Consider the following 20,943-nt stretch of genomic DNA (forward strand, 5'->3'; position numbering starts at 1 on the left):
GCTAAGACAGTTCTTGTGGAATTCGTAAAGTGATATTTGGAAGCCCATAGAGGGCTATGGTGAAAAAGGAAATATCCACAGATGAAATCTGGAAAGAAGCTTTCTGAGAAACTGCTTAGTGTTCTGTTAATGCATCTCACATAGTTACATCTGTATTTCCTGGATCACTTTGCATGCCTTATTTCTGTGGAATCTGAGAACAGATATTTCGGATCCCTTTGAAGACTATAGGGCCAAAGGAAATATCCTCCGATAACAAAGAGAAAGAAGCCTTCTGAGAAACTTCTTTGTGTTCTGTGAAATCATCTCACAGAGTTACAGCTTTCCCCTCAAGAAGCCTTTTCCTAAGTCAGTTCTTGTGGAATTGCAAAGTGATATTTGGAAGCCCATACAGGGCTATGGTGAAAAAGGAAATATCCTCAGAAGAAATCTGGAAAGAAGCTTTCTGAGAAACTCCTTAGTGTTCTGTTAATTCATCTCACAGAGTTACATCTGTATTTCGTGGATCTCTTTGCTAGCCTTATTTCTGTGGAATCTGAGAACAGATATTTCGGATCCCTTTGAAGACTACAGGGCCAAAGGAAATATCCTCCGATAACAAAGAGAAAGAAGCTTTCTGAGAAACTTCTTTGTGGTCTGTGAAATCATCTCCAGAGTTACAGCCTTTCCCTCAAGAAGCCTTTTCCTAAGTCAGTTCTTGTGGAATTGGCAAAGTGATATTTGGAAGCCCATAGAGGGCTATGGTGAAAATGGAAATATCCTCATGAAATCTGTAAAGAAGCTTTCTGAGAAACTGCTTAGTGTTCTGTTAATTCATCTCACAGAGTTATTTCTGTATTTCGTGGATCTCTTTGCTAGACTTATTTCTGTGGAATCTGAGAACAGATATTTCGGATCCCTTTGAAGACTATAGGGCCAAAGGAAATATCCTCCGATAACAAAGAGAAAGAAGCTTTCTGAAAAACTTCTTTGTGTTCTGTGAAATCATCTCACAGAGTTACAGCTTTCCCCTCAAGAAGCCTTTCGCTAAGACAGTTCTTGTGGAATTGGAAAAGTGATATTTGGAAGCCCATAGAGGGCTATGGTGAAAAAGGAAATATCCTCAGATGAAATCTGGAAAGAAGATTTCTGAGAAACTGCTTAGTGTTCTCTTAATTCATCTCACAGAGTTACATCTGTATTTCGTGGATCTCTTTGCTAGCCTTATTTCTGTGGAATCTGAGAACAGATATTTCAGATCCCTTTGGAGACTATAGGGCCAAAGGAAATATCCTCCGATAACAAAGAGAAAGAAGCTTTCTGAGAAACTTCTTTGTGTTCTGTGAAATCATCTCACAGAGTTACAGCTTTCCCTTCAAGAAGCCTTTCGCTAAGACAGTTCCTGTGGAATTGGCAAAGTGATATTTGGAAGCCCATAGGGAGCAATGATGAAAAAGTAATTATCCTCAGATGAAATCTGGAAAGAATCTTTCTGAGAAACTTCTTAGTGTTCTGTTAATTCATCTCACAGAATTACATCTGCATTTCGTGGATCTCCTTGCTAGCCTTATTTCTGTGGAATCTGAGAACAGATATTTCAGATCCCTTTGGAGACTATAGGGCCAAAGGAAATATCCTCCGATTACAAAGAGAAAGAAGCTTTCTGAGAAACTTCTTTGTGTTCTGTGAAATCATCTCATAGAGTTACAGCTTTCCCCTCAAGAAGCCTTTCGCTAAGACAGTTCTTGTGGAATTGGCAAAGTGATATTTGGAAGCCCATAGATGGCTATGGTGAAAAAGGAAATATCCTCAGATGAAATCTGGAAAGAAGCTTTCTGAGAAACTGCTCTGTGATGTGTGACTTCCACTCACAGAGTTACATCTGTTTTTCGTGGATCTCTTTGCATGCCTTATTTCTGTGGAATCTGAGAACAGATATTTCGGATCCCTTTGAAGACTACAGGGCCAAAGGAAATATCCTCCGATAACAAAGAGAAAGAAGCTTTCTGAGAAACTTCTTTGTGTTCTGTGAAATCATCTCACAGAGTTACAGCTTTCCCCTCAAGAAGCCTTTCGCTAAGACAGTTCTTGTGGAATTGGCAAGGTGATATTTGGACGCCCGTAGAGGGCTATGGAGAAAAAGGAAATATCCTCAGATGAAATCTGGAAAGAAGCTTTCTGAGAAACTGCTCTGTGATGTGTGACTTCCACTCACAGAGTTACATCTGTATTTCGTGGATCTCTTTGCTGGACTTATTTCTGTGGAATCAGAGAACATATATTTCGGATCCCGTTGAAGATTATAGGGCCAAACGAAATATCCTCCAATAAAAAAGAGAAAGAAGCATTCTGAGAAACTTCTTTGTGTTTTGTGAAGTCATCTCACAGAGTTACAGCTTTCCCCTCAAGAAGCCTTTCGCTAAGACAGTTCTGGTGGAATTGGCAAAGTGATATTTGGAAGCCCATAGAGGGCTACGGTGAAAAAGGAAATATCCTCAGATGAAATCTGGAAAGAAGCTTTCTGAGAAACTGCTCTGTGATGTGTGACTTCCACTCACAGAGTTACATCTGTACTTCGTGGATCTCTTTGCTAGCCTTATTTCTGTGGAATCTGAGAACAGATATTTCGGATCCCATTTGAAGACTATAGGGCCAAAGGAAATATCCTCCGATAACAAAGAGAAAGAAGCTTTCTGAGAAACTTCTTTGTGTTCTGTGAAATCATCTCATAGAGTTACAGCTTTCCCCTCAAGAAGCCTTTCGCTAAGACAGTTCTTGTGGAATTGGAAAAGTGATATTTGGAAGCCCATAGAGGGCTATGGTGAAAGAGGAAATATCCTCAAATGAAATCTGGAAAGAAGCTTTCTGTGAAACTGCTCTGTGATGTGTGACTTCCACTCACAGAGTTACATCTGTATTTCGTGGATCTCTTTGCTAGCCTTATTTCTGTGGAATCTCAGAACAGATGTTTCTCATCCCTTTGAAGACTATAGGGCCAAAGGAAATATCCTCCGATAACAAAGAGAAAGAAGCTTTCTGAGAAACTTCTTTGTGGTCTGTGAAATCATCTCCAGAGTTACAGCTTTCCCCTCAAGAAGCCTTTCGCTAAGACAGTTCTTGTGGAATTGGCAAAGTGATATTTGGAAGCCCATAGAGGGCTATGGTGAAAAAGGAAATATCCTCAGATGAAATCTGGAAAGAAGCTTTCTGAGAAACTGCTTAGTGTTCTGTTAATTCATCTCACAGAGTTACATCTGTATTTCGTGGATCTCTTTGCTAGCCTTATTTCTGTGGAATCTGAGAACAGATATTTCGGATCCCTTTGGAGACTATAGGGCCAAAGGAAATATCCTCCGATAACAAAGAGAAAGAAGCTTTCTGAGAAACTTCTTTGTGTTCTGTGAAATCATCTCACAGAGTTACAGCTTTCCCCTCAAGAAGCCTTTCGCTAAGAGAGTTCCTGTGGAATTGGCAAAGTGATATTTGGAAGCCCATAGAGAGCAATGATGAAAAAGGAATTATCCTCAGATGAAATCTGGAAAGAATCTTTCTGAGAAACTGCTTAGTGTTCTGTTAATTCATCTCACAGAATTACATCTGCATTTCGTGGATCTCCTTGCTAGCCTTATTTCTGTGGAATCTGAGAACAGATATTTCAGATCCCTTTGGAGACTATAGGGCCAAAGGAAATATCCTCCGATAAAAAAGAGAAAGAAGCTTTCTGAGAAACTTCTTTGTGTTCTGTGAAATCATCTCATAGAGTTACAGCTTTCCCCTCAAGAAGCCTTTCGCTAAGACAGTTCTTGTGGAATTGGCAAAGTGATATTTGGAAGCCCATAGAGGGCTATGGTGAAAGAGGAAATATCCTCAAATGTAATCTGGAAAGAAGCTTTCTGAGAAAATGCTCTGTGATGTGTGACTTCCACTCACAGAGTTACATCTGTTTTTCGTGGATCTCTTTGCATGCCTTATTTCTGTGGAATCTGAGAACAGATATTTCGGATCCCTTTGAAGACTACAGGGCCAAAGGAAATATCCTCCGATAACAAAGAGAAAGAAGCTTTCTGAGAAACTTCTTTGTGGTCTGTGAAATCATCTCACAGAGTTACACCCTTACCCTCAAGAAGCCTTTTCCTAAGTCCGTTCTTGTGGAATTGGCAAAGTGATATTTGGAAGCCCATAGAAGGCTACGGTGAAAATGGAAATATCCTGAGATGAAATCTGGAAAGAAGATTTCTGAGAAACTGCTTAGTGTTCTGTTAATTCATCTCACAGAGTTACATCTGTATTTCGTGGATCTCTTTGCTAGCCTTATTCCTGTGGAATCTGAAAACAGATATTTCGGATCCCTTTGAAGACTCTAGGGCCAAAAGAAATATCCTCCGATAACAAGGAGAAAGAAGCTTTCTGAGAAACTTCTTTGTGTTCTGTGAAATCATCTCAAAGAGTTACAGCTTTCCCCTCAGGAAGTCTTTCGCTAAGACAGTTCTTGTGGAATTGGCAAAGTGATATTTGGAAGCCCCTAGAGGGCTATGGTGAAAAAGGAAATATCCTCAGATGAAATCTGGAAAGAAGCTTTCTCAGAAACTGCTCTATGATGTGTGACTTCCACTCACAGTGTTATATCTGTATGTCGTGGATCTCTTTGCTAGCCTTATTTCTGTGGAATCTGAGAACAGATATTTCGGATCCCTTTGAAGACTATAGGGCCAAAGGAAATATCCTCCGATAACAAAGAGAAACAAGCTTTCTGAGAAACTTCTTTGTGTTCTGTGAAATCATCTCACAGAGTTACAGCTTTCCCCTCAAGAAGCCTTTCGCTAAGACAGTTCTTGTGGAATTGGCAAAGTGATATTTGGAAGCCCATAGCGGGCTATGGTGAAAAAGGAAATATCCTCAGATGAAATCTGGAAAGAAGCTTTCTGAGAAACTGCTTAGTGTTCTGTTAATTCATCTCACAGAGTTACATCTGTATTTCGTGGATCTCTTTGCTAGCCTTATTTCTGTGGAATCTGAGAACAGATATTTCAGATCCCTTTGAAGACTATAAGGCCAAAGGAAATATCCTCCGATAACAAAGAGAAAGAAGCTTTCTGAGAAACTCCTTTGTGTTCTGTGAAATCATCTCACAGAGTTACAGCTTTCCCCTCAAGAAGCCTTTCGCTAAGACAGTTCTTGTGCAATTGGCAAAGTGATATTTGGAAGCCCATAGAGGGCTATGGTGAAAAAGGAAATATCCTCAGATGAAATCTGGAAAGAAGCTTTCTGAGAAACTGCTTAGTGTTCTGTTAATTCATCTCACAGAGTTACATCTGAATTTGGTGGATCTCTTTGCTAGCCTTATTTCTGTGGAATCTGAGAACAGATATTTCGGATCCCTTTGAAGACTATAGGGCCAAAGGAAATATCCTCCGATAACAAAGAGAAAGAAGCTTTCTGAGAAACTTCTTTGTGTTGTGTGAAATCATCTCACAGAGTTACAGCTTTCCCCTCAAGAAGCCTTTCGCTAAGACAGTTCTTGTGGAATTGGCAAAGTGATATTTGGAAGCTCATACAGGGCTATGGTGAAAAAGAAAATATCCTCAGATGAAATCTGGAAAGAAGCTTTCTGAGAAACTGCTCTGTGATGTGTGACTTCCACTCACAGAGTTACATCTGTATTTCGTGGATCTCTTGGCTAGCCTTATTCCTGTGGAATCTGAGAACAGATATTTCGGATCCCTTGAAGACTATAGGGCCAAAGGAAATATCCTCCGATAACAAAGAGAAAGAAGCTTTCTGAGAAACTTCTTTGTGTTCTGTGAAGTCATATCACAGAGTTACCCCTTTCCCCTCAAGAAGCCTTTCGCTAAGACAGTTCTTGTGGAATTGGCAAAGTGATATTTGGAAGCCCATAGAGGGCTATGGTGAAAAAGGAAATATCCTCAGATGAAATCTGGAAAGAAGCTTTCTGAGAAACTGCTCTGTGATGTGTGACTTCCACTCACAGGGTTACCCCTGTATTTCGTGGATCACTTGGCTAGCCTTATTTCTGTGGAATCTGAGAACAGATATTTCGGATTCTTGAAGACTATAGGGCCAAAGGAAATATCCTCCGATAACAAAGAGAAAGAAGCTTTCTGAGAAACTTCTTTGTGTTCTGTGAAATCATCTCACAGAGTTACAGCTTTCCCCTCAAGAAGCCTTTCGCTAAGACAGTTCTTGTGGAATTGGCAAAGTGATATTTGGAAGCCCATAGAGGGCTATGGTGAAAAAGGAAATATCCTCAGATGAAATCTGGAAAGAAGCTTTCTGAGAAACTGCTCTGTGATGTGTGACTTCCACTCACAGAGTTACTTCTGTATTTCGTGGATCTCTTGGCTAGCCTTATTCCTGTGGAATCTGAGAACAGATATTTCGGATCCCTAGAAGACTATAGGGCCAAAGGAAATATCCTCCGATAACAAAGAGAAAGAAGCTTTCTGAGAAACTTCTTTGTGTTCTGTGAAGTCATCTCACAGAGTTACCCCTTTCCCCTCAAGAAGCCTTTCGCTAAGACAGTTCTTGTGGAATTGCAAAGTGATATTTGGAAGCCCATAGAGGGCTATGGTGAAAAAGGAAATATCCTCAGAAGAAATCTGGAAAGAAGCTTTCTGAGAAACTCCTTAGTGTTCTGTTAATTCATCTCACAGAGTTACATCTGTATTTCGTGGATCTCTTTGCTAGCCTTATTTCTGTGGAATCTGAGAACAGATATTTCGGATCCCTTTGAAGACTACAGGGCCAAAGAAAATATACTCCGATAACAAAGAGAAAGAAGCTTTCTGAGAAACTTCTTTGTGGTCTGTGAAATCATCTCACAGAGTTACAGCCTTTCCCTCAAGAAGCCTTTTCCTAAGTCAGTTCTTGTGGAATTGGCAAAGTGATATTTGGAAGCCCATAGAGGGCTATGGTGAAAATGGAAATATCCTCATGAAATCTGGAAAGAAGCTTTCTGAGAAACTGCTTAGTATTCTGTTAATTCATCTCACAGAGTTATTTCTGTATTTCGTGGATCTCTTTGCTAGCCTTATTTCTCTGGAATCTGAGAACAGATATTTCGGATCCCTTTGAAGACTATAGGGCCAAAGGAAATATCCTCCGATAACAAAGAGAAAGAAGCTTTCTGAGAAACTTCTTTGTGTTCTGTGAAATCATCTCACAGAGTTACAGCTTTCCCCCCAGAAGCCTTTCGCTAAGACAGTTCTTGTGGAATTGGAAAAGTGATATTTGGAAGCCCATAGAGGGCTGTGGTGAAAAAGGAAATATCCTCAGATGAAATCTGGAAAGAAGCTTTCTGAGAAACTGCTTAGTGTTCTCTTAATTCATCTCACAGAGTTATATCTGTATTTCGTGGATCTCTTTGCTCGCCTTATTTCTGTGGAATCTGAGAACAGATATTTCGGATCCCTTTGGAGACTATAGGGCCAAAGGAAATATCCTCCGATAACAAAGAGAAAGAAGCTTTCTGAGAAACTTCTTTGTGTTCTGTGAAATCATCTCACAGAGTTACAGCTTTCCCCTCAAGAAGCCTTTCGCTAAGACAGTTCCTATGGAATTGGCAAAGTGATATTTGGAAGCCCATAGAGAGCAATGATGAAAAAGGAATTATCCTCAAATGAAATCTGGAAAGAAGCTTTCTGAGAAACTGCTCTGTGATGTGTGACTTCCACTCACAGAGTTACATCTGTTTTTCGTGGATCTCTTTGCATGCCTTTTTTCTGTGGAATCTGAGAACAGATATTTCGGATCCCTTTGAAGACTACAGGGCCAAAGGAAATATCCTCCGATAACAAAGAGAAAGAAGCTTTCTGAGAAACTTCTTTGTGTTCTGTGAAATCATCTCACAGAGTTACAGCATTCTCCTCAAGAAGCTTTTCGCTAAGACAGTTCTTGTGGAATTCGTAAAGTGATATTTGGAAGCCCATAGAGGGCTATGGTGAAAAAGGAAATATCCACAGATGAAATCTGGAAAGAAGCTTTCTGAGAAACTGCTTAGTGTTCTGTTAATGCATCTCACATAGTTACATCTGTATTTCCTGGATCACTTTGCATGCCTTATTTCTGTGGAATCTGAGAACAGATATTTCGGATCCCTTTGAAGACTATAGGGCCAAAGGAAATATCCTCCGATAACAAAGAGAAAGAAGCCTTCTGAGAAACTTCTTTGTGTTCTGTGAAATCATCTCACAGAGTTACAGCTTTCCCCTCAAGAAGCCTTTTCCTAAGTCAGTTCTTGTGGAATTGCAAAGTGATATTTGGAAGCCCATACAGGGCTATGGTGAAAAAGGAAATATCCTCAGAAGAAATCTGGAAAGAAGCTTTCTGAGAAACTCCTTAGTGTTCTGTTAATTCATCTCACAGAGTTACATCTGTATTTCGTGGATCTCTTTGCTAGCCTTATTTCTGTGGAATCTGAGAACAGATATTTCGGATCCCTTTGAAGACTACAGGGCCAAAGGAAATATCCTCCGATAACAAAGAGAAAGAAGCTTTCTGAGAAACTTCTTTGTGGTCTGTGAAATCATCTCCAGAGTTACAGCCTTTCCCTCAAGAAGCCTTTTCCTAAGTCAGTTCTTGTGGAATTGGCAAAGTGATATTTGGAAGCCCATAGAGGGCTATGGTGAAAATGGAAATATCCTCATGAAATCTGTAAAGAAGCTTTCTGAGAAACTGCTTAGTGTTCTGTTAATTCATCTCACAGAGTTATTTCTGTATTTCGTGGATCTCTTTGCTAGACTTATTTCTGTGGAATCTGAGAACAGATATTTCGGATCCCTTTGAAGACTATAGGGCCAAAGGAAATATCCTCCGATAACAAAGAGAAAGAAGCTTTCTGAAAAACTTCTTTGTGTTCTGTGAAATCATCTCACAGAGTTACAGCTTTCCCCTCAAGAAGCCTTTCGCTAAGACAGTTCTTGTGGAATTGGAAAAGTGATATTTGGAAGCCCATAGAGGGCTATGGTGAAAAAGGAAATATCCTCAGATGAAATCTGGAAAGAAGATTTCTGAGAAACTGCTTAGTGTTCTCTTAATTCATCTCACAGAGTTACATCTGTATTTCGTGGATCTCTTTGCTAGCCTTATTTCTGTGGAATCTGAGAACAGATATTTCAGATCCCTTTGGAGACTATAGGGCCAAAGGAAATATCCTCCGATAACAAAGAGAAAGAAGCTTTCTGAGAAACTTCTTTGTGTTCTGTGAAATCATCTCACAGAGTTACAGCTTTCCCTTCAAGAAGCCTTTCGCTAAGACAGTTCCTGTGGAATTGGCAAAGTGATATTTGGAAGCCCATAGGGAGCAATGATGAAAAAGTAATTATCCTCAGATGAAATCTGGAAAGAATCTTTCTGAGAAACTTCTTAGTGTTCTGTTAATTCATCTCACAGAATTACATCTGCATTTCGTGGATCTCCTTGCTAGCCTTATTTCTGTGGAATCTGAGAACAGATATTTCAGATCCCTTTGGAGACTATAGGGCCAAAGGAAATATCCTCCGATTACAAAGAGAAAGAAGCTTTCTGAGAAACTTCTTTGTGTTCTGTGAAATCATCTCATAGAGTTACAGCTTTCCCCTCAAGAAGCCTTTCGCTAAGACAGTTCTTGTGGAATTGGCAAAGTGATATTTGGAAGCCCATAGATGGCTATGGTGAAAAAGGAAATATCCTCAGATGAAATCTGGAAAGAAGCTTTCTGAGAAACTGCTCTGTGATGTGTGACTTCCACTCACAGAGTTACATCTGTTTTTCGTGGATCTCTTTGCATGCCTTATTTCTGTGGAATCTGAGAACAGATATTTCGGATCCCTTTGAAGACTACAGGGCCAAAGGAAATATCCTCCGATAACAAAGAGAAAGAAGCTTTCTGAGAAACTTCTTTGTGTTCTGTGAAATCATCTCACAGAGTTACAGCTTTCCCCTCAAGAAGCCTTTCGCTAAGACAGTTCTTGTGGAATTGGCAAGGTGATATTTGGACGCCCGTAGAGGGCTATGGAGAAAAAGGAAATATCCTCAGATGAAATCTGGAAAGAAGCTTTCTGAGTAACTGCTCTGTGATGTGTGACTTCCACTCACAGAGTTACATCTGTATTTCGTGGATCTCTTTGCTGGACTTATTTCTGTGGAATCAGAGAACATATATTTCGGATCCCGTTGAAGATTATAGGGCCAAACGAAATATCCTCCAATAAAAAAGAGAAAGAAGCATTCTGAGAAACTTCTTTGTGTTTTGTGAAGTCATCTCACAGAGTTACAGCTTTCCCCTCAAGAAGCCTTTCGCTAAGACAGTTCTGGTGGAATTGGCAAAGTGATATTTGGAAGCCCATAGAGGGCTACGGTGAAAAAGGAAATATCCTCAGATGAAATCTGGAAAGAAGCTTTCTGAGAAACTGCTCTGTGATGTGTGACTTCCACTCACAGAGTTACATCTGTACTTCGTGGATCTCTTTGCTAGCCTTATTTCTGTGGAATCTGAGAACAGATATTTCGGATCCCATTTGAAGACTATAGGGCCAAAGGAAATATCCTCCGATAACAAAGAGAAAGAAGCTTTCTGAGAAACTTCTTTGTGTTCTGTGAAATCATCTCATAGAGTTACAGCTTTCCCCTCAAGAAGCCTTTCGCTAAGACAGTTCTTGTGGAATTGGAAAAGTGATATTTGGAAGCCCATAGAGGGCTATGGTGAAAGAGGAAATATCCTCAAATGAAATCTGGAAAGAAGCTTTCTGTGAAACTGCTCTGTGATGTGTGACTTCCACTCACAGAGTTACATCTGTATTTCGTGGATCTCTTTGCTAGCCTTATTTCTGTGGAATCTCAGAACAGATGTTTCTCATCCCTTTGAAGACTATAGGGCCAAAGGAAATATCCTCCGATAACAAAGAGAAAGAAGCTTTCTGAGAAACTTCTTTGTGGTCTGTGAAATCATCTCCAGAGTTACAGCTTTCCCCTCAAGAAGCCTTTCGCTAAGACAGTTCTTGTGGAATTGGCAAAGTGATATTTGGAAGCCCATAGAGGGCTATGGTGAAAAAGGAAATATCCTCAGATGAAATCTGGAAAGAAGCTTTCTGAGAAACTGCTTAGTGTTCTGTTAATTCATCTCACAGAGTTACATCTGTATTTCGTGGATCTCTTTGCTAGCCTTATTTCTGTGGAATCTGAGAACAGATATTTCGGATCCCTTTGGAGACTATAGGGCCAAAGGAAATATCCTCCGATAACAAAGAGAAAGAAGCTTTCTGAGAAACTTCTTTGTGTTCTGTGAAATCATCTCACAGAGTTACAGCTTTCCCCTCAAGAAGCCTTTCGCTAAGAGAGTTCCTGTGGAATTGGCAAAGTGATATTTGGAAGCCCATAGAGAGCAATGATGAAAAAGGAATTATCCTCAGATGAAATCTGGAAAGAATCTTTCTGAGAAACTGCTTAGTGTTCTGTTAATTCATCTCACAGAATTACATCTGCATTTCGTGGATCTCCTTGCTAGCCTTATTTCTGTGGAATCTGAGAACAGATATTTCAGATCCCTTTGGAGACTATAGGGCCAAAGGAAATATCCTCCGATAAAAAAGAGAAAGAAGCTTTCTGAGAAACTTCTTTGTGTTCTGTGAAATCATCTCATAGAGTTACAGCTTTCCCCTCAAGAAGCCTTTCGCTAAGACAGTTCTTGTGGAATTGGCAAAGTGATATTTGGAAGCCCATAGAGGGCTATGGTGAAAGAGGAAATATCCTCAAATGTAATCTGGAAAGAAGCTTTCTGAGAAAATGCTCTGTGATGTGTGACTTCCACTCACAGAGTTACATCTGTTTTTCGTGGATCTCTTTGCATGCCTTATTTCTGTGGAATCTGAGAACAGATATTTCGGATCCCTTTGAAGACTACAGGGCCAAAGGAAATATCCTCCGATAACAAAGAGAAAGAAGCTTTCTGAGAAACTTCTTTGTGGTCTGTGAAATCATCTCACAGAGTTACACCCTTACCCTCAAGAAGCCTTTTCCTAAGTCCGTTCTTGTGGAATTGGCAAAGTGATATTTGGAAGCCCATAGAAGGCTACGGTGAAAATGGAAATATCCTGAGATGAAATCTGGAAAGAAGATTTCTGAGAAACTGCTTAGTGTTCTGTTAATTCATCTCACAGAGTTACATCTGTATTTCGTGGATCTCTTTGCTAGCCTTATTCCTGTGGAATCTGAAAACAGATATTTCGGATCCCTTTGAAGACTCTAGGGCCAAAAGAAATATCCTCCGATAACAAGGAGAAAGAAGCTTTCTGAGAAACTTCTTTGTGTACTGTGAAATCATCTCAAAGAGTTACAGCTTTCCCCTCAGGAAGTCTTTCGCTAAGACAGTTCTTGTGGAATTGGCAAAGTGATATTTGGAAGCCCCTAGAGGGCTATGGTGAAAAAGGAAATATCCTCAGATGAAATCTGGAAAGAAGCTTTCTCAGAAACTGCTCTATGATGTGTGACTTCCACTCACAGTGTTATATCTGTATGTCGTGGATCTCTTTGCTAGCCTTATTTCTGTGGAATCTGAGAACAGATATTTCGGATCCCTTTGAAGACTATAGGGCCAAAGGAAATATCCTCCCATAACAAAGAGAAACAAGCTTTCTGAGAAACTTCTTTGTGTTCTGTGAAATCATCTCACAGAGTTACAGCTTTCCCCTCAAGAAGCCTTTCGCTAAGACAGTTCTTGTGGAATTGGCAAAGTGATATTTGGAAGCCCATAGCGGGCTATGGTGAAAAAGGAAATATCCTCAGATGAAATCTGGAAAGAAGCTTTCTGAGAAACTGCTTAGTGTTCTGTTAATTCATCTCACAGAGTTACATCTGTATTTCGTGGATCTCTTTGCTAGCCTTATTTCTGTGGAATCTGAGAACAGATATTTCAGATCCCTTTGAAGACTATAAGGCCAAAGGAAATATCCTCCGATAACAAAGAGAAAGAAGCTTTCTGAGAAACTCCTTTGTGTTCTGTGAAATCATCTCACAGAGTTACAGCTTTCCCCTCAAGAAGCCTTTCGCTAAGACAGTTCTTGTGCAATTGGCAAAGTGATATTTGGAAGCCCATAGAGGGCTATGGTGAAAAAGGAAATATCCTCAGATGAAATCTGGAAAGAAGCTTTCTGAGAAACTGCTTAGTGTTCTGTTAATTCATCTCACAGAGTTACATCTGAATTTGGTGGATCTCTTTGCTAGCCTTATTTCTGTGGAATCTGAGAACAGATATTTCGGATCCCTTTGAAGACTATAGGGCCAAAGGAAATATCCTCCGATAACAAAGAGAAAGAAGCTTTCTGAGAAACTTCTTTGTGTTGTGTGAAATCATCTCACAGAGTTACAGCTTTCCCCTCAAGAAGCCTTTCGCTAAGACAGTTCTTGTGGAATTGGCAAAGTGATATTTGGAAGCTCATACAGGGCTATGGTGAAAAAGAAAATATCCTCAGATGAAATCTGGAAAGAAGCTTTCTGAGAAACTGCTCTGTGATGTGTGACTTCCACTCACAGAGTTACATCTGTATTTCGTGGATCTCTTGGCTAGCCTTATTCCTGTGGAATCTGAGAACAGATATTTCGGATCCCTTGAAGACTATAGGGCCAAAGGAAATATCCTCCGATAACAAAGAGAAAGAAGCTTTCTGAGAAACTTCTTTGTGTTCTGTGAAGTCATATCACAGAGTTACCCCTTTCCCCTCAAGAAGCCTTTCGCTAAGACAGTTCTTGTGGAATTGGCAAAGTGATATTTGGAAGCCCATAGAGGGCTATGGTGAAAAAGGAAATATCCTCAGATGAAATCTGGAAAGAAGCTTTCTGAGAAACTGCTTAGTGTTCTGTTAATTCATCTCACAGAGTTACATCTGTATTTCGTGGATCTCTTTGCTAGCCTTATTTCTGTGGAATCTGAGAACAGATATTTCGGATCCCTTTGGAGACTATAGGGCCAAAGGAAATATCCTCCGATAACAAAGAGAAAGAAGCTTTCTGAGAAACTTCTTTGTGTTCTGTGAAATCATCTCACAGAGTTACAGCTTTCCCCTCAAGAAGCCTTTCGCTAAGAGAGTTCCTGTGGAATTGGCAAAGTGATATTTGGAAGCCCATAGAGAGCAATGATGAAAAAGGAATTATCCTCAGATGAAATCTGGAAAGAATCTTTCTGAGAAACTGCTTAGTGTTCTGTTAATTCATCTCACAGAATTACATCTGCATTTCGTGGATCTCCTTGCTAGCCTTATTTCTGTGGAATCTGAGAACAGATATTTCAGATCCCTTTGGAGACTATAGGGCCAAAGGAAATATCCTCCGATAAAAAAGAGAAAGAAGCTTTCTGAGAAACTTCTTTGTGTTCTGTGAAATCATCTCATAGAGTTACAGCTTTCCCCTCAAGAAGCCTTTCGCTAAGACAGTTCTTGTGGAATTGGCAAAGTGATATTTGGAAGCCCATAGAGGGCTATGGTGAAAGAGGAAATATCCTCAAATGTAATCTGGAAAGAAGCTTTCTGAGAAAATGCTCTGTGATGTGTGACTTCCACTCACAGAGTTACATCTGTTTTTCGTGGATCTCTTTGCATGCCTTATTTCTGTGGAATCTGAGAACAGATATTTCGGATCCCTTTGAAGACTACAGGGCCAAAGGAAATATCCTCCGATAACAAAGAGAAAGAAGCTTTCTGAGAAACTTCTTTGTGGTCTGTGAAATCATCTCACAGAGTTACACCCTTACCCTCAAGAAGCCTTTTCCTAAGTCCGTTCTTGTGGAATTGGCAAAGTGATATTTGGAAGCCCATAGAAGGCTACGGTGAAAATGGAAATATCCTGAGATGAAATCTGGAAAGAAGATTTCTGAGAAACTGCTTAGTGTTCTGTTAATTCATCTCACAGAGTTACATCTGTATTTCGTGGATCTCTTTGCTAGCCTTATTCCTGTGGAATCTGAAAACAGATATTTCGGATCCCTTTGAAGACTCTAGGGCCAAAAGAAATATCCTCCGATAACAAGGAGAAAGAAGCTTTCTGAGAAACTTCTTTGTGTTCTGTGAAATCATCTCAAAGAGTTACAGCTTTCCCCTCAGGAAGTCTTTCGCTAAGACAGTTCTTGTGGAATTGGCAAAGTGATATTTGGAAGCCCCTAGAGGGCTATGGTGAAAAAGGAAATATCCTCAGATGAAATCTGGAAAGAAGCTTTCTCAGAAACTGCTCTATGATGTGTGACTTCCACTCACAGTGTTATATCTGTATGTCGTGGATCTCTTTGCTAGCCTTATTTCTGTGGAATCTGAGAACAGATATTTCGGATCCCTTTGAAGACTATAGGGCCAAAGGAAATATCCTCCGATAACAAAGAGAAACAAGCTTTCTGAGAAACTTCTTTGTGTTCTGTGAAATCATCTCACAGAGTTACAGCTTTCCCCTCAAGAAGCCTTTCGCTAAGACAGTTCTTGTGGAATTGGCAAAGTGATATTTGGAAGCCCATAGCGGGCTATGGTGAAAAAGGAAATATCCTCAGATGAAATCTGGAAAGAAGCTTTCTGAGAAACTGCTTAGTGTTCTGTTAATTCATCTCACAGAGTTACATCTGTATTTCGTGGATCTCTTTGCTAGCCTTATTTCTGTGGAATCTGAGAACAGATATTTCAGATCCCTTTGAAGACTATAAGGCCAAAGGAAATATCCTCCGATAACAAAGAGAAAGAAGCTTTCTGAGAAACTCCTTTGTGTTCTGTGAAATCATCTCACAGAGTTACAGCTTTCCCCTCAAGAAGCCTTTCGCTAAGACAGTTCTTGTGCAATTGGCAAAGTGATATTTGGAAGCCCATAGAGGGCTATGGTGAAAAAGGAAATATCCTCAGATGAAATCTGGAAAGAAGCTTTCTGAGAAACTGCTTAGTGTTCTGTTAATTCATCTCACAGAGTTACATCTGAATTTGGTGGATCTCTTTGCTAGCCTTATTTCTGTGGAATCTGAGAACAGATATTTCGGATCCCTTTGAAGACTATAGGGCCAAAGGAAATATCCTCCGATAACAAAGAGAAAGAAGCTTTCTGAGAAACTTCTTTGTGTTGTGTGAAATCATCTCACAGAGTTACAGCTTTCCCCTCAAGAAGCCTTTCGCTAAGACAGTTCTTGTGGAATTGGCAAAGTGATATTTGGAAGCTCATACAGGGCTATGGTGAAAAAGAAAATATCCTCAGATGAAATCTGGAAAGAAGCTTTCTGAGAAACTGCTCTGTGATGTGTGACTTCCACTCACAGAGTTACATCTGTATTTCGTGGATCTCTTGGCTAGCCTTATTCCTGTGGAATCTGAGAACAGATATTTCGGATCCCTTGAAGACTATAGGGCCAAAGGAAATATCCTCCGATAACAAAGAGAAAGAAGCTTTCTGAGAAACTTCTTTGTGTTCTGTGAAGTCATATCACAGAGTTACCCCTTTCCCCTCAAGAAGCCTTTCGCTAAGACAGTTCTTGTGGAATTGGCAAAGTGATATTTGGAAGCCCATAGAGGGCTATGGTGAAAAAGGAAATATCCTCAGATGAAATCTGGAAAGAAGCTTTCTGAGAAACTGCTCTGTGATGTGTGACTTCCACTCACAGGGTTACCCCTGTATTTCTTGGATCACTTGGCTAGCCTTATTTCTGTGGAATCTGAGAACAGATATTTCGGATTCTTGAAGACTATAGGGCCAAAGGAAATATCCTCCGATAACAAAGAGAAAGAAGCTTTCTGAGAAACTTCTTTGTGTTCTGTGAAATCATCTCACAGAGTTACAGCTTTCCCCTCAAGAAGCCTTTCGCTAAGACAGTTCTTGTGGAATTGGCAAAGTGATATTTGGAAGCCCATAGAGGGCTATGGTGAAAAAGGAAATATCCTCAGATGAAATCTGGAAAGAAGCTTTCTGAGAAACTGCTCTGTGATGTGTGACTTCCACTCACAGAGTTACTTCTGTATTTCGTGGATCTCTTGGCTAGCCTTATTCCTGTGGAATCTGAGAACAGATATTTCGGATCCCTAGAAGACTATAGGGCCAAAGGAAATATCCTCCGATAACAAAGAGAAAGAAGCTTTCTGAGAAACTTCTTTGTGTTCTGTGAAGTCATCTCACAGAGTTACCCCTTTCCCCTCAAGAAGCCTTTCGCTAAGACAGTTCTTGTGGAATTGCAAAGTGATATTTGGAAGCCCATAGAGGGCTATGGTGAAAAAGGAAATATCCTCAGAAGAAATCTGGAAAGAAGCTTTCTGAGAAACTCCTTAGTGTTCTGTTAATTCATCTCACAGAGTTACATCTGTATTTCGTGGATCTCTTTGCTAGCCTTATTTCTGTGGAATCTGAGAACAGATATTTCGGATCCCTTTGAAGACTACAGGGCCAAAGAAAATATACTCCGATAACAAAGAGAAAGAAGCTTTCTGAGAAACTTCTTTGTGGTCTGTGAAATCATCTCACAGAGTTACAGCCTTTCCCTCAAGAAGCCTTTTCCTAAGTCAGTTCTTGTGGAATTGGCAAAGTGATATTTGGAAGCCCATAGAGGGCTATGGTGAAAATGGAAATATCCTCATGAAATCTGGAAAGAAGCTTTCTGAGAAACTGCTTAGTATTCTGTTAATTCATCTCACAGAGTTATTTCTGTATTTCGTGGATCTCTTTGCTAGCCTTATTTCTCTGGAATCTGAGAACAGATATTTCGGATCCCTTTGAAGACTATAGGGCCAAAGGAAATATCCTCCGATAACAAAGAGAAAGAAGCTTTCTGAGAAACTTCTTTGTGTTCTGTGAAATCATCTCACAGAGTTACAGCTTTCCCCCCAGAAGCCTTTCGCTAAGACAGTTCTTGTGGAATTGGAAAAGTGATATTTGGAAGCCCATAGAGGGCTGTGGTGAAAAAGGAAATATCCTCAGATGAAATCTGGAAAGAAGCTTTCTGAGAAACTGCTTAGTGTTCTCTTAATTCATCTCACAGAGTTATATCTGTATTTCGTGGATCTCTTTGCTCGCCTTATTTCTGTGGAATCTGAGAACAGATATTTCGGATCCCTTTGGAGACTATAGGGCCAAAGGAAATATCCTCCGATAACAAAGAGAAAGAAGCTTTCTGAGAAACTTCTTTGTGTTCTGTGAAATCATCTCACAGAGTTACAGCTTTCCCCTCAAGAAGCCTTTCGCTAAGACAGTTCCTGTGGAATTGGCAAAGTGATATTTGGAAGCCCATAGAGAGCAATGATGAAAAAGGAATTATCCTCAAATGAAATCTGGAAAGAAGCTTTCTGAGAAACTGCTCTGTGATGTGTGACTTCCACTCACAGAGTTACATCTGTTTTTCGTGGATCTCTTTGCATGCCTTTTTTCTGTGGAATCTGAGAACAGATATTTCGGATCCCTTTGAAGACTACAGGGCCAAAGGAAATATCCTCCGATAACAAAGAGAAAGAAGCTTTCTGAGAAACTTCTTTGTGTTCTGTGAAATCATCTCACAGAGTTACAGCATTCTCCTCAAGAAGCTTTTCGCTAAGACAGTTCTTGTGGAATTCGTAAAGTGATATTTGGAAGCCCATAGAGGGCTATGGTGAAAAAGGAAATATCCACAGATGAAATCTGGAAAGAAGCTTTCTGAGAAACTGCTTAGTGTTCTGTTAATGCATCTCACATAGTTACATCTGTATTTCCTGGATCACTTTGCATGCCTTATTTCTGTGGAATCTGAGAACAGATATTTCGGATCCCTTTGAAGACTATTGGGCCAAAGGAAATATCCTCCGATAACAAAGAGAAAGAAGCCTTCTGAGAAACTTCTTTGTGTTCTGTGAAATCATCTCACAGAGTTACAGCTTTCCCCTCAAGAAGCCTTTTCCTAAGTCAGTTCTTGTGGAATTGCAAAGTGATATTTGGAAGCCCATACAGGGCTATGGTGAAAAAGGAAATATCCTCAGAAGAAATCTGGAAAGAAGCTTTCTGAGAAACTCCTTAGTGTTCTGTTAATTCATCTCACAGAGTTACATCTGTATTTCGTGGATCTCTTTGCTAGCCTTATTTCTGTGGAATCTGAGAACAGATATTTCGGATCCCTTTGAAGACTACAGGGCCAAAGGAAATATCCTCCGATAACAAAGAGAAAGAAGCTTTCTGAGAAACTTCTTTGTGGTCTGTGAAATCATCTCCAGAGTTACAGCCTTTCCCTCAAGAAGCCTTTTCCTAAGTCAGTTCTTGTGGAATTGGCAAAGTGATATTTGGAAGCCCATAGAGGGCTATGGTGAAAATGGAAATATCCTCATGAAATCTGTAAAGAAGCTTTCTGAGAAACTGCTTAGTGTTCTGTTAATTCATCTCACAGAGTTATTTCTGTATTTCGTGGATCTCTTTGCTAGACTTATTTCTGTGGAATCTGAGAACAGATATTTCGGATCCCTTTGAAGACTATAGGGCCAAAGGAAATATCCTCCGATAACAAAGAGAAAGAAGCTTTCTGAAAAACTTCTTTGTGTTCTGTGAAATCATCTCACAGAGTTACAGCTTTCCCCTCAAGAAGCCTTTCGCTAAGACAGTTCTTGTGGAATTGGAAAAGTGATATTTGGAAGCCCATAGAGGGCTATGGTGAAAAAGGAAATATCCTCAGATGAAATCTGGAAAGAAGATTTCTGAGAAACTGCTTAGTGTTCTCTTAATTCATCTCACAGAGTTACATCTGTATTTCGTGGATCTCTTTGCTAGCCTTATTTCTGTGGAATCTGAGAACAGATATTTCAGATCCCTTTGGAGACTATAGGGCCAAAGGAAATATCCTCCGATAACAAAGAGAAAGAAGCTTTCTGAGAAACTTCTTTGTGTTCTGTGAAATCATCTCACAGAGTTACAGCTTTCCCTTCAAGAAGCCTTTCGCTAAGACAGTTCCTGTGGAATTGGCAAAGTGATATTTGGAAGCCCATAGGGAGCAATGATGAAAAAGTAATTATCCTCAGATGAAATCTGGAAAGAATCTTTCTGAGAAACTTCTTAGTGTTCTGTTAATTCATCTCACAGAATTACATCTGCATTTCGTGGATCTCCTTGCTAGCCTTATTTCTGTGGAATCTGAGAACAGATATTTCAGATCCCTTTGGAGACTATAGGGCCAAAGGAAATATCCTCCGATTACAAAGAGAAAGAAGCTTTCTGAGAAACTTCTTTGTGTTCTGTGAAATCATCTCATAGAGTTACAGCTTTCCCCTCAAGAAGCCTTTCGCTAAGACAGTTCTTGTGGAATTGGCAAAGTGATATTTGGAAGCCCATAGATGGCTATGGTGAAAAAGGAAATATCCTCAGATGAAATCTGGAAAGAAGCTTTCTGAGAAACTGCTCTGTGATGTGTGACTTCCACTCACAGAGTTACATCTGTTTTTCGTGGATCTCTTTGCATGCCTTATTTCTGTGGAATCTGAGAACAGATATTTCGGATCCCTTTGAAGACTACAGGGCCAAAGGAAATATCCTCCGATAACAAAGAGAAAGAAGCTTTCTGAGAAACTTCTTTGTGTTCTGTGAAATCATCTCACAGAGTTACAGCTTTCCCCTCAAGAAGCCTTTCGCTAAGACAGTTCTTGTGGAATTGGCAAGGTGATATTTGGACGCCCGTAGAGGGCTATGGAGAAAAAGGAAATATCCTCAGATGAAATCTGGAAAGAAGCTTTCTGAGAAACTGCTCTGTGATGTGTGACTTCCACTCACAGAGTTACATCTGTATTTCGTGGATCTCTTTGCTGGACTTATTTCTGTGGAATCAGAGAACATATATTTCGGATCCCGTTGAAGATTATAGGGCCAAACGAAATATCCTCCAATAAAAAAGAGAAAGAAGCATTCTGAGAAACTTCTTTGTGTTTTGTGAAGTCATCTCACAGAGTTACAGCTTTCCCCTCAAGAAGCCTTTCGCTAAGACAGTTCTGGTGGAATTGGCAAAGTGATATTTGGAAGCCCATA

This window comes from Macaca mulatta, chromosome 4, assembly GCF_049350105.2.
Source record: "Macaca mulatta isolate MMU2019108-1 chromosome 4, T2T-MMU8v2.0, whole genome shotgun sequence".
Taxonomy (NCBI): domain Eukaryota; kingdom Metazoa; phylum Chordata; class Mammalia; order Primates; family Cercopithecidae; genus Macaca; species Macaca mulatta.